The sequence below is a fragment of the Hyla sarda genome, chromosome 2 (genome assembly GCF_029499605.1).
Source record: "Hyla sarda isolate aHylSar1 chromosome 2, aHylSar1.hap1, whole genome shotgun sequence".
NCBI classification, from domain to species: Eukaryota; Metazoa; Chordata; class Amphibia; order Anura; family Hylidae; genus Hyla; species Hyla sarda.
Window position 1 is genome coordinate 225,830,462 of NC_079190.1, and position 14,072 is coordinate 225,844,533.

Below are 14,072 nucleotides of genomic sequence, written 5' to 3' on the forward strand. Positions count from 1 at the left end.
CGGCGCAGTGGCCCTTTAAATCGCAGAGACCCGGCGCGCGCGCGCCCTAGGGAGCGGGGCCGCGCGCGCCGGGACAGAACAGACGGGGAGCGAGTCAGGTAGGGGAGCCGGGGTGCGCATCGCGAGCGGGCGCTACCCGCATCGCGAATCGCATCCCGGCTGGCAGCGGGATCGCAGCGCCCCGGGTCAGAGGACGTGACCGGAGCGCTGCAGCGGAGAGAGAGAAGCGAGCGCTCCGGGGAGGAGCGGGGACCCGGAGCGCTCGGCGTAACAGTACCCCCCCCCTTGGGTCTCCCCCTCTTCTTAGAGCCTGAGAACCTGAGGAGCAGACTTTTGTCTAGGATGTTGTCCTCAGGTTCCCAGGATCTCTCTTCAGGACCACAACCCTCCCAGTCCACTAAAAAAAAATTTTTTCCTCTGACCTTTTTGGCAGCTAAGATTTCCTTGACCGAGAAGACGTCCGAGGAGCCGGAAACAGGAGTGGGAGGAACAGATTTGGGAGAAAAACGGTTGAGGATGAGTGGTTTGAGAAGAGAGACGTGAAAGGCATTAGGGATACGAAGAGAAGGAGGAAGAAGAAGTTTATAAGAGACAGGATTAATTTGACACAAAATTTTGAAAGGACCAAGATAGCGTGGTCCCAACTTGTAGCTAGGGACACGGAAGCGGACATATTTAGCGGAGAGCCATACCTTGTCTCCAGGGGAAAAAACGGGGGGAGCTCTTCTTTTCTTATCCGCGAACCTCTTCATGCGTGAAGAAGCCTGTAAGAGAGAATTTTGGGTCTCTCTCCATATAATGGAAAGGTCACGAGAAATTTCATCCACAGCGGGCAGACCAGAGGGCAAGGGGGTAGGGAGGGGGGGAAGAGGGTGACGGCCGTACACCACGAAAAATGGGGATTTGGAGGAAGATTCAGAGACCCTGAAGTTATACGAGAATTCGGCCCATGGAAGGAGATCTGCCCAGTCATCCTGGCGGGAGGAAACAAAATGTCGCAAATAATCACCCAAGATCTGGTTAATTCTTTCTACTTGTCCATTGGACTGGGGATGATATGCAGAGGAAAAATTTAATTTAATCTTGAGTTGTTTACAGAGAGCCCTCCAGAATTTAGACACGAATTGGACACCTCTATCCGAGACAATCTGCGTAGGCAACCCGTGAAGACGAAAAATGTGTACAAAAAATTGTTTAGCCAACTGAGGCGCAGAAGGAAGACCAGGAAGAGGGATGAAATGTGCCATTTTGGAGAATCGATCAACGACCACCCAAATAACAGTGTTGCCACGGGAAGGGGGTAAATCAGTAATAAAATCCATACCAATCAGAGACCAAGGCTGTTCGGGGACAGGCAGAGGATGAAGAAAACCAGCGGGCTTCTGGCGAGGAGTCTTATCCCGGGCACAGATAGTGCAGGCTCGCACAAAGTCCCCAACATCCGTCTCCAGAGTCGGCCACCAATAGAAGCGGGAGATGAGTTGCACAGATTTCTTGATGCCCGCATGACCTGCGAGATGGGAGGAGTGACCCCATTTGAGGATTCCGAGGCGTTGGCGTGGAGAAACAAAGGTCTTTCCTGGAGGAGTCTGCCTGATGGAGGCAGGAGAAGTGGAGATCAGGCAGTCAGGTGGAATGATGTGTTGCGGAGGGAGATCAACTTCTGAGGCATCCGAGGAACGAGAGAGAGCATCGGCCCTAATGTTCTTATCGGCAGGACGAAAGTGAATCTCAAAATTAAATCGGGCAAAGAACAGAGACCACCGGGCCTGGCGAGGATTCAGCCGTTGGGCAGACTGGAGGTAGGAGAGGTTCTTGTGGTCGGTGTAGATAATAACAGGAAATCTTGATCCCTCCAGCAGATGCCTCCATTCCTCAAGTGCTAATTTAATGGCTAGAAGCTCTCGATCCCCGATGGAGTAGTTCCTCTCCGCTGGAGAGAAGGTCCTAGAGAAAAAACCACAAGTGACAGCATGCCCGGAAGAATTTTTTTGTAGAAGAACAGCTCCAGCTCCCACTGAGGAGGCATCAACCTCCAATAGGAAGGGTTTGGAAGGGTCAGGTCTGGAGAGCACGGGAGCCGAAGAAAAGGCAGACTTGAGTCGTTTAAAGGCGTCTTCTGCTTGAGGAGGCCAGGACTTGGGATCAGCATTTTTTTTGGTTAAAGCCACGATAGGAGCCACAATGGTAGAAAAATGTGGAATAAATTGCCTGTAATAATTGGCGAACCCCAAAAAGCGTTGGATAGCACGGAGTCCGGAGGGGCGTGGCCAATCTAAGACGGCAGAGAGTTTGTCTGGATCCATCTGTAGTCCCTGGCCAGAGACCAAATATCCTAGAAAAGGAAGAGATTGGCATTCAAACAGACATTTCTCAATTTTGGCATAGAGTTGGTTGTCACGAAGTCTCTGAAGAACCATACGGACATGCTGGCGGTGTTCTTCTAGATTGGCAGAAAAAATTAGGATATCGTCCAGATATACAACAACACAGGAGTATAACAGATCACGAAAAATTTCATTGACAAAGTCTTGGAAGACGGCAGGGGCATTGCACAGTCCAAAGGGCATGACCAGATACTCAAAGTGTCCATCTCTGGTGTTAAATGCCGTTTTCCACTCGTCCCCCTCTCTGATGCGGATGAGGTTATAGGCGCCTCTTAAGTCCAATTTAGTGAAGATGTGGGCACCTTGGAGGCGATCAAAGAGTTCAGAGATGAGGGGTAAGGGGTAGCGGTTCTTAACCGTGATTTTATTAAGACCGCGGTAGTCAATGCAAGGACGTAGGGAGCCATCTTTTTTGGACACAAAGAAAAATCCGGCTCCGGCAGGAGAGGAGGATTTACGGATAAAGCCCTTTTTTAGATTCTCCTGGACGTATTCGGACATGGCAAGAGTCTCTGGGGCAGAGAGAGGATAAATTCTGCCCCGGGGTGGAGTAGTGCCCGGGAGGAGGTCGATAGGGCAATCATAAGGCCTGTGAGGAGGTAGAGTCTCAGCTTGTCTTTTGCAGAAAACATCCGCGAAGTCCATATAGGCCTTAGGGAGACCGGTTACTGGAGGAACCACAGAGTTACGGCAAGGGTTACTGGGAACCGGTTTTAGACAGTTCTTGGAACAAGAGGACCCCCAACTCTTGATCTCCCCAGTGGACCAATCCAGGGTTGGGGAATGAAGTTGAAGCCAGGGAAGTCCAAGGAGAATTTCCGAGGTGCAATTGGGGAGGACCAAAAGTTCAATCCTCTCATGATGAGATCCGATGCTCATAAGAAGGGGCTCCGTGCGGAAACGTATGGTACAGTCCAATCTTTCATTATTTACACAATTGATGTAGAGGGGTCTGGCGAGACTGGTCACCGGGATGTTGAACCTGTTGACGAGAGAGGCCAAAATAAAATTTCCTGCAGATCCAGAGTCCAAGAAGGCCACTGTAGAGAAGGAGAAGGCAGAGGCAGACATCCGCACCGGCACAGTAAGACGTGGAGAAGCAGAGTAGACATCAAGGACTGTCTCGCCTTTGTGCGGAGTCAGCGTACGTCTTTCCAGGCGGGGAGGACGGATAGGACAATCCCTCAGGAAGTGTTCGGTACTAGCACAGTACAGGCAGAGGTTCTCCATACGGCGTCGTGTCCTCTCTTGAGGTGTCAGGCGAGACCGGTCGACCTGCATAGCCTCCACGGCGGGAGGCACAGGAACAGATTGCAGGGGACCAGAGGAGAGAGGAGCCGAGGAGACGAAACGCCTCGTGCGAACAGAGTCCATATCTTGGCGGAGTTCCTGACGCCTTTCAGAAAAACGCATGTCAATGCGAGTGGCTAGGTGAATAAGTTCATGTAGATTAGCAGGAATTTCTCGTGCGGCCAGAACATCTTTAATGTTGCTGGATAGGCCTTTTTTGAAGGTCGCGCAGAGGGCCTCATTATTCCAGGACAATTCTGAAGCAAGTGTACGGAATTGTACGGCATACTCGCCAACGGAAGAATTACCCTGGACCAGGTTCAACAGGGCAGTCTCAGCAGAAGAGGCTCGGGCAGGTTCCTCAAAGACACTTCGGATTTCCGAGAAGAAGGAGTGTACAGAGGCAGTGACGGGGTCATTGCGGTCCCAGAGCGGTGTGGCCCATGACAGGGCTTTTCCGGACAGAAGACTGACTACGAAAGCCACCTTAGACCTTTCAGTGGGAAACAGGTCCGACATCATCTCCAGATGCAGGGAACATTGGGAAAGAAAGCCACGGCAAAACTTAGAGTCCCCATCAAATTTATCCGGCAAGGATAAGCGTATCCCAGGAGCGGCCACTCGCTGCGGAGGAGGTGCAGGAGCTGGCGGAGGAGATGACTGCTGAAGCTGTGGTAGTAACTGTTGTAGCATAACGGTCAGTTGAGACAGCTGTTGGCCTTGTTGCGCTATCTGTTGTGACTGCTGGGCGACCACCGTGGTGAGGTCAGCGACAACTGGCAGAGGAACTTCAGCGGGATCCATGGCCGGATCTACTGTCACGATGCCGGCTGGCAGGTAGTGGATCCTCTGTGCCAGAGAGGGATTGGCGTGGACCGTGCTAGTGGACCGGTTCTAAGCCACTACTGGTTTTCACCAGAGCCCGCCGCAAAGCGGGATGGTCTTGCTGCGGCGGTAGTGACCAGGTCGTATCCACTAGCAACGGCTCACCTCTCTGGCTGCTGAAGATAGGCGCGGTACAAGGGAGTAGGCAGAAGCAAGGTCGGACGTAGCAGAAGGTCGGGGCAGGCAGCAAGGATCGTAGTCAGGGGCAACGGCAGAAGGTCTGGAAACACAGGCAAGGAACACACAAGGAACGCTTTCACTGGCACTAAGGCAACAAGATCCGGCAAGGGAGTGCAAGGGAAGTGAGGTAATATAGGGAAGTGCACAGGTGATTACCCTAATTGGAACCACTGCGCCAATCAGCGGCGCAGTGGCCCTTTAAATCGCAGAGACCCGGCGCGCGCGCGCCCTAGGGAGCGGGGCCGCGCGCGCCGGGACAGAACAGACGGGGAGCGAGTCAGGTAGGGGAGCCGGGGTGCGCATCGCGAGCGGGCGCTACCCGCATCGCGAATCGCATCCCGGCTGGCAGCGGGATCGCAGCGCCCCGGGTCAGAGGACGTGACCGGAGCGCTGCAGCGGAGAGAGAGAAGCGAGCGCTTCGGGGAGGAGCGGGGACCCGGAGCGCTCGGCGTAACAATGGATATAGTCTTCATACCTACTCTCTGTATGTGTCCTGGTGCCTTTATGTCATTGTATGTGTTTTTTATCCTTTTTTTTTTTTTTTTTTTCAATTAATGAAGATATATATGTTGTTTGGATATCTAGTGTTTGGTGCACTATTATTTATCCTTTTTTTGGTGTAGCATTTTTGAGGTGCACCTTTACCTACAGCAAATTGTAGGGTGTTTGTTCAGTATCGGTGTCATAAGAATTATACTTGTGGTAGAAGCAGCTAGTCACAGCTGGTCAATAATTCATGATGGTCTCAGGCAAGTGTAAAGCAAAACTACAAAAGATGATTACCAAAAAAGAAGTCCACACCCTGTCTAGAGCAGAAGGGGGAAAATCTGATATTTGCTATGTGGTACCTGGATTTCTGTGTATACTCCTGTATACAGAAATTTCCACACTTCTTAATTGTTTAGTTTCTCATTATACAAATTCATGATATACTATGAATACCAAAAGACTGCAATGCATATCCCATCATATTGGCATATACATCTCCTGACAGAGTATTGCAAAATCAAAGTTGTTATTTTTTTTCTAAACTGGTCATGACACATTTAGGTAAATGTTGAGCCATAAAGAAAGGTAAGGAACACATCTACAAGATGAAGCCTTCCCTTGGACAGACATGAGCATCTCCCTAAGAAACCAAAAAAACATTGTTTCTTCACCTCTGCTGAAGCCCCTAAGGAAAAAAGACTGCAGATCGTGAAAGCAACGGTAGTAGTATGCTGGTTTATCTGTATATATGTACTATTTATAAATAATAAACTCGCTAGAGACCAAACAACTTCTTTAAATTTAGTTAAATAAAAACCTGACAGTGCTAAATATTCTCTTTACTAAACAGCAGTTGTGACCATTTTTTTTATTATTAATTGAATTCCTGGCAAGTCCAGGTCTAGGAAATATGAATCTATTTCTAGCCTTATAAAACTGTGAAGGGCAAAAGAAAAGTCACTCTATGATTTCTCTTAAGAATCTTATATCAAACAGTTTACAGACATTTTTGCATCTAACTAAATTTGCTTGATATCTTTTGAGCATTATTTATGATTATAATTGAATCCTGACTCCAAAAATCAGAAGCTTTTTCAATTAGAAATACATAAAATATTACTGCAAATATTTTATTTGTGAAGAGAATGAAGTCATAAATTCTATACGCCACAGTTGACCTGCTTTATAATTTACTGACCTTAACACCGGCATTTATGCACAAATCTTATAGGCGCATACTGCCACATATATAGGAGTGCAAAATCATACTTGATTAAAATAACTATACTTGTAATAGTGTAACAATATAGCAATAATAGGGATTAGAGATGAGCAAATTTTTGAAAAATTTATTTGTGGCAAAACATTAAAAACGGCTATATTTGGGCTACAAAGAGCCACAATAGGGATGTAGAACACTTTGCCTTGTTCTCTCTCTCTCTCTCTCTCTCTCTCTCTCTCATCTCTGAAATAAAACACTGAAGTGACTGACCGCAAGATGGCTGCCGGTTATATAGGGCTGTGACATCACAGGGGTGGATGGCTGCTGATAGGATGCATGCTGCATGTTATTAAGGGTCATCCCGCCTATCCGCCTTCCCGGAGTTCCTTGCCCCATGTCCTCGAATGTGGATCCCCCATTTTGGATGCCCTAGAGCCTGGACCGCACTAAATGAAGTTCAATGAAGCAATTTGTGCAATTGAATCACGGCAAATCAAATTTTTCCTGAAATTCGTTAGAAATTCAAATTCATCAGATTCAATTTACTCATCCCTAATAGGGATATTCAGTTACAGCAATATTACACACTTAACATTGTGCATATGAGTCAAGGAAATAGGAGTTCCCAACTGTGCAACAGAAATCACCATTTAAGTACATTTTTTATTTTTTTTTGCTTTTTTTTTTAAAATATCCCTCTTTGCTTTTAAACAGCCATCACTATTTTATTTTTCGTCTACATAACCATATGTAGGGTTGTTTTTTGCAGGCACAATTGTACTTTGTTATGACACCCCTATTTTTTTTCTAAAGTTTTGCTACAAAATTGGAAAAAATTTAATTTACAAGTTATGCCATTCAGGGTGCCATAAAACTGATATGGTATCTTATCAATTATAATTATACCCAAATTATGCTTATTGACTACTTTTAAAAGATTTAAAATTGTCTTGGCAACTCTATTGCCCAGCATGGCCAGCATCCCCCCCCCCCCACACTGGGACTGAAGATTGCGCGGACCTGAAACATAGGACTTGGCGCTTTATGGATGCAGTCAATTTAGTTATTTTGCCTTTTAGTTTTTCCCTCCTTGTCATCACTCTTTTATTAATCATTTACAGAATCATACAATGGCTCTATTTTCTGCAGGACCAACTGTACTTTGCAATGACAATCTTCATTTTAATATAGACTGCCCTGCAAAAACCACAAAAAATTATTTTTGTGAATTAAAAAAAATCCATGGAATTTAGCAAATTTGGGGAGTTTATGTCATATTTTTTCCTTAAAGCGGTACTCCACTGGAAAACATTTTTTTTTAAATCAACTGGTGCCAGAAAGTTCAACCGAATTGTAAATTGCTTCCATTTAAAAAATTGTAATCCTTCCAGGACTAATCAGCTGCTTTATGTTCCAGAAGAAGTTATTTTCTTTTTGGATTTCTTTTCTGTCTGACCACAGTGCTCTCTGCTGACACCTATTCCCATTTTAGGAACTATCCAGAGTAGAAGCAAATGCTCATAGCAAACCTATCCTGCTCCAGACAGTTCCTAACAGAGACAGAGTTGTCAGCAGAGAGCACTGTAGTCAGACAGAAAGGAAATTCAAAAATAACTTCCTGAGGAGCATATAGCAGCTGAGAAGTACTAAAAGGATTAAGATTTTTAAATAGAAGTAATCTACAAATCTGCTTAACTTTCTGGCACCAGTTGTTAAAAAAAAATGTTTTCCAGGGTAGTACCCCTTTAAGTCTGGATGACTACAACCCCATCTTTAAAGTTTCAATTATGTTTTATCACTTGCGATGTGATGTGCCAAAAATAAAATAGAAGTGGGAAAAAGAAGGTCATTTGATGTTTTACTTTTTATTCACCTCCCCCCCCCCCCCCCCCCACATAGTGGACTTCTAATGACAATCTATATATATAAAACTCAATGGGGGAGATTTATCAAAGGATTTAGACTGGTTTTTCCTGTCTAAATATGTCGAACAGAAAGTTGCAGTCTATATATATTTTGCGACTTTTGCTTTAGAGGATTTTTAGAACATGATGCATTCTAGTAAATTTTAGATAGAAAAATGCATTGCGGCTGAATTTATCAAGAGCGACTTTTCAGCGACAAGTCGCATCGGCTGAAAGTACACGGAAATATCAGACCATGTTGGAGCAGGTTTAAATACAGTCTAAAGCATAGATCCAGAAGTCTGTGCACAGAAGTTATCAAGAGCCGTGCGCCTTTTGATAAATTAGGTGCACAATAGAGCAGCCTAACGCTCTGTAGTTTGGTCTATATTGATGCGGGGCATAGACAACTTTGATAAATCTCCCCCACATGTGTGTATGTATGTGTGTATGTTCCAGCATCAAGTCCAAATGGCTAAACATATTAACATGAAACTTGGCACGTTAATTATATGTCAACAACAAACATGGGATAGGTGATTTAACCCTTACTCACCCCCGTTTGCCAGGGTTGGGGTTTTTGTTTAAAGTCCCATACAAGTCTATGGGAAATATATGTTACTGCATAACTTCCAAACGGTTGGAGATATTTTGATAATATTTGGTCACATGTTAGATATATGTCCACTTAAAATATAGGATAGTTAATTTAACCCTTAACTACTCCAATTTGTGAGGGTTGGGGTTTTTGTTTAAAGTTCCATGCAAATCAATGGGAAATGTATGTTCCAACATAACTTCCGTACAGCTGGAGATATTTCAATAATACCTGATACACATATTACTTATATGTCAAATAAAAATATAACTCTTACCTACACCCTTATATTAATTAACCCTTACCTACACCCTCATCTAAAAGATGGGTTTTCGTTTTAAGTCCCATGCAAGTATATGGGACTTCCCCACTCTGCATCTCCTGGTGAATGTGTCTGTCTGGTTTGCAAGCCACACCCCAACTCACAAAGATGGGATAGGATATGGGGTCGGGATATGGGGACGGGATATGGGGTCGGGCTATGAGGTCGGGCTATAAGGTCGGGATATGAGGTCAGGATAGGAGGTCGGGATATGAGAATGGTATATGAGGTTGAGATATGAGAATGGGATAGGAGGTCGGGATAGGAGGTCGGGATATGAGGACGGGATATGAGGAGAGGATATGAGGTCAAGATAAGAGGTCGGGATATGAGTATGGGATATGAGGACAGGATATGAGGACGGGATATGAGGTCGAGATAGGAGGTTGGGATATGAGGACGGGATATGAGGTCGAGATATGAGGAAGGGATAGGAAGTCAAGATATGAGGTCAAGATATGATGACAGGATATGAGGAGGGGATATGAGGTCAGGATATGAGGTTGAGATATGAGGACGTGATATGGGGTTGGGATATGACAACAATATATGGGGTTGGGATTTTCTTCCCCAACAAGGATTAGGAAAGAAAAACCGGGCAACGCCGGGTACTCAGCTAGTCTTTTGATAAAGACACGATTCAATATTATGCATAGGCATAGCACTGATCAGTAATATTGATGTTTTACTTCTATGGTCTGCCAGAAGGCAGAACATAAAAGAAGATCACCAGGATTAGGTGAGAGGAGCTCCGACCACCATCTTTACTCATTAGACCCCCTCAATCACATTGGGGGTGGTGTGATGAGTCCTTAAAGTCTGCAGATATTTCAGATTCCATGATCAGTATTGATCACATGATCTGTAGGGTTAATTGTGGTCATTAGCGGGATCGCTGATGTCCGCCATTATCCATTAGTCTCCCGAAACAGTGATTAGATGTGATGTAATGATCTTGGAACCCTGTGACATGTGCAAAGTACTAAGGCACAACGACATACATGTACAATACATGTCCTTTAACCCCTTAGGGGCTCAGCCCATTTTCACCTTCAGGACTCAAAACAATTTAAATTTTTGCATTTTCGTTTTTTCCTCCTTACCTTCTAAATATCATAACAAGTTCAATTTTGCACCTATAGACCAATGTTAGGGCTTTTTTTTATGCTTCACCAGTTTTACTTTGTAATCACTTATTTTATAACATAACCTATGGCGAAACAATAACAAATTAATTTGTGCGGTGAAATGAAAAAAAAAATGCCACTTTGCAACTTTTTAGGGCTTCTGTTTCTATGCAGTGCACTTTTCGGAAAAATGACACCTTATCTTTATTCTGTGTTTTTTAAAAAAAAAAAAGTTATAACTACATGCACCAAAATTTGTATTTTTAAAATTCTCATCTTCTGACCCCTATAACTTTTTATTTTTCCGTGTACAGGGCTATATGAGGGCTCATTTTTTTGTTCTGTGGTCTGTAGTTTTTATCTGTACTATTTTTGTTTTGATGGGACTTTTTGATCGCTTTTTATTAATATTTTTATGTACATGAAGTGACCAAAAATTCACAATTTTGGTCTTTGGTATTTTTTTTTTACGTGTGGTTTAGCTAACCTTATATTTTAATAGTTCGGACATTTACACATGCGGAAGTACCACATATGATTTTTTTTACTACATTATTTTATTTAAAAATAGGAAAAGGGGGGTGATTCTAACTTTTATTGGAGGGGGGCCTATTAACATGTATTCTCTTTTTTTTTTTTTTTTTTACACTTTCTCCATTTATCTTTTAGCCGTGCAATCTTTTAATTGCATTCACTGATCAATGATATGCCATAGCATAGCATTGATCAGTGTTCTCAGCGCTCTGCTGCTCCTGGCTTGGAGCAGTAGATCTCCGATCGGATGACCAGGAGGCAAGTGAGGACCCTCCTGTCGCCCAGTAAACTAATTGGGACATCGCCATTCTGCCACGATAGTCCTGATCATCTCCGTTGAGCTGCCGGGATAGTTTTTCTTTCACTTTAGAAGCCGCGATCAGCTTTGATCGTGGCGTCTAAAGGGTTAATGCTGGGCATTGGCCCGATTGGCGGGGCCCAGCATTAGCCCCGGGTCTTGGCTGCTGATACCAGTTGGGACCCACAGGGTTTGAAGCGTTCTCTGCTCTTGAGAATGCTTTAAACCCAGGTAATGGGACTCAGGACGTACAGGTACACCCTGAGTCCTTAAGGAATCGGAAATGGGGGGTGAACCTGTACGCCCTGTGTCCTTAAGTGGTTAAAGTTTAAGTAAAAAATAGAACAAGATGTAACTGTTTTTGTTGCATATGAAGATGGCTATTAATAAGAGCATAATATTTGAAATTTACTAGAAAAATCTGTCTCAGGCAGCGTAGGGCACTGAAATGACTAAGCATGTACACATAACAGATGCAGGAAATATTGCGCAGCATGGAAAACAATATAAAATTACTCTGTACAGTATGTTGTTTTTCAAAGAATGTTTTGTTAGGTTTTGCTTCCTCATTAACCATATAGACATTTTTAATATCTTAATCCAAAATCTAAAAGTCAACACAGGATCTGAATATGACATTTTCGGTTTCTAAAGGGTATGAAAGAAAAAAAGGACAGCAATATGCACTAGCACATCACTGTCAAGGATAATATTATTCCTAATTGATCAAAAGCTTAATTCTCAAAAGACAGATGAATGAATCAAACTGGATTTACTACATGAGTCGGTAGCATGAAACTTGATGTCTGTCAAACTTACTTTCTTTCACTGGCAAGGAAAACAAAAGTGGTACCAGGTTTAAATGAGGTAACTCAAGTGGTTACATAAGGTAAAGCCATTATATGCTACAAGTGAAATTCTATAAAGTAACATAGCAATTACATTCTTAAGCACCAAAGTCTGTACTAGATACTAAACAGATTTTCATCACTTTGTTTAGTTCTATTTTTTATTTTTATTTTTTTTTAACCAGAAAGCCTATCGTGAATAAAAAGTAGGTAATATATCATAGGTACATGTTCAGGATTCTTGTCGGTCTATAATAACTAAGCAGTGGTGACAAAGGGGGAGTTTTATCAAACCCCGTGTAGAGGAAGAGTGGTGCAGTTATACATATCAACCAATCTCATCACTTCTTTTATTTTTAACAGTTTTTTTTTTTTTTTTTTTGTTTGTTTGTTTGTTTTTTTATGAAAGAAGCAATTTGGCTGCTATGGGCAACTGTACCATTTTTCCTCTACACAGGGTTTAATAAATCTCCCAAAATGTGTCTACTGTTGAGTGACATTTTATGTATGGTAGTATCAAACAATTACTGTAGTAGAACTCAACAGTAGAACAGCAGATGGCTGGCACTGGTATGGTGTGGATGTACGCTTCTGATTGGCAACCAGATATACCGGTCTAAGCAGTGAGGCTATAGTTCAGCGCCCTCTCTCCGTCGCACCTTGGTGGACAACCCACCAGAGGGAACAAAGTCCATGCATAGACCAAGAAAGAAACAATGCGGGGGCACTCACGTTTAGGTGATCCAGTAGAGGCTTCTTTATTTTCTCAGTGCAAGTAAAATCATTGCATAGCGGGGCGTCAGAGGACTCTGACGCCCTGCTATGCATTGATTTTACTTGCACTGAGAAAATAAAGAAGCCTCTACTGGATCACCTAAACATGAGTGTCCCCGCATTGTTTCTTTCTTGGTCTAATTACTGTAGTAGGCTGCCTAATATGGAAATGTAACAAATGCCTACTAGATGGCGGCTACCAATGCAGCCTAAAACCACTGACAAAGCAGCCGCATGATGTGATGACACTATGGGTGCAATATCATTTTTGACATGATAGACCAGCTCTCAGAGGTGAAGCAGGAATTTTGACAGTGTAATGTCTGTATAACAGTATTTCTTTACAGATATTTTAGGTGATTGTTATTGAAGATGGACAAGTAATGGAAAACCTTCTTACAAGTACAGTAGATACAAACTCAGGCAGTATTAAGTGAGCTCATGATGATGAGTGTCAACTGCTATCAGAAGTCCACATTAAGTGACCAGCATAGGAAATACCTTAATAGTGACCACAATATCTAGATGGTAGGTGTTGGTCCTGTCATGTGGCTATTGGCCCCCTTGCCTTGAAAAACATTTTCTGTTGAAGGACCCAGTGGCAGCCATGTTAGATCTACTATTACAGCCTGACATAGCCAGGCAGATTTACTAAAACTGTTACATTTTGAGAAGGACAGTTTTATCACAATGTATCAAGCTATTGATAAATCTAAAGACTGTTGGGGGAGATTTATCAAAACCTGTGCACAGGAAAAGTGGACCAGTTGCCCATAGCAACCAAGATGATAGTATTTTAAATGTTTAGAAAGTCCTTTGAAAAATGAAAGAAGCAATCTGATTGGTTGTTATGGGCAAATGCACCAACTGTTATGTTTAAGTTAAGGCAAACTATTAGTTGAATTTTCCTCATATTTTGGTGCAAATTTTGATGAATCTAAATCAGTTAAAGGCGGTTATCCAGGATAGAAAAACTGAACTAATTTCTTTTAAAAACAGTTCCACGTCTGTGTGTGGTATTACAACTTGGCTCCATATACTTTAATGGAACTGAGCTGCAGAACCACACCCAACCTGGAGACAGACAGGGAGTGGTTTTTGAAAGAAATTAGCTCTCTTTTTCTATTCCTGGATAACCCCTTTTAAAATTGTCTAAAAAGTGTCTGAAACTCACAATAAATTAAATGCATGTCATGTACATTAGTTTGTGTTTT

The 14,072-nt window shown here is 43.3% G+C and overlaps 1 protein-coding gene across 2 annotated transcripts in view; it reads right to left on the bottom strand.

Moving 5' to 3' along the window:
- CALN1 (calneuron 1) overlaps window positions 1–14,072 on the bottom strand; it is a 422,585-nt gene that overhangs the window by 177,223 nt on the left and 231,290 nt on the right. The gene's annotated exons all lie outside the window — the stretch shown is intronic.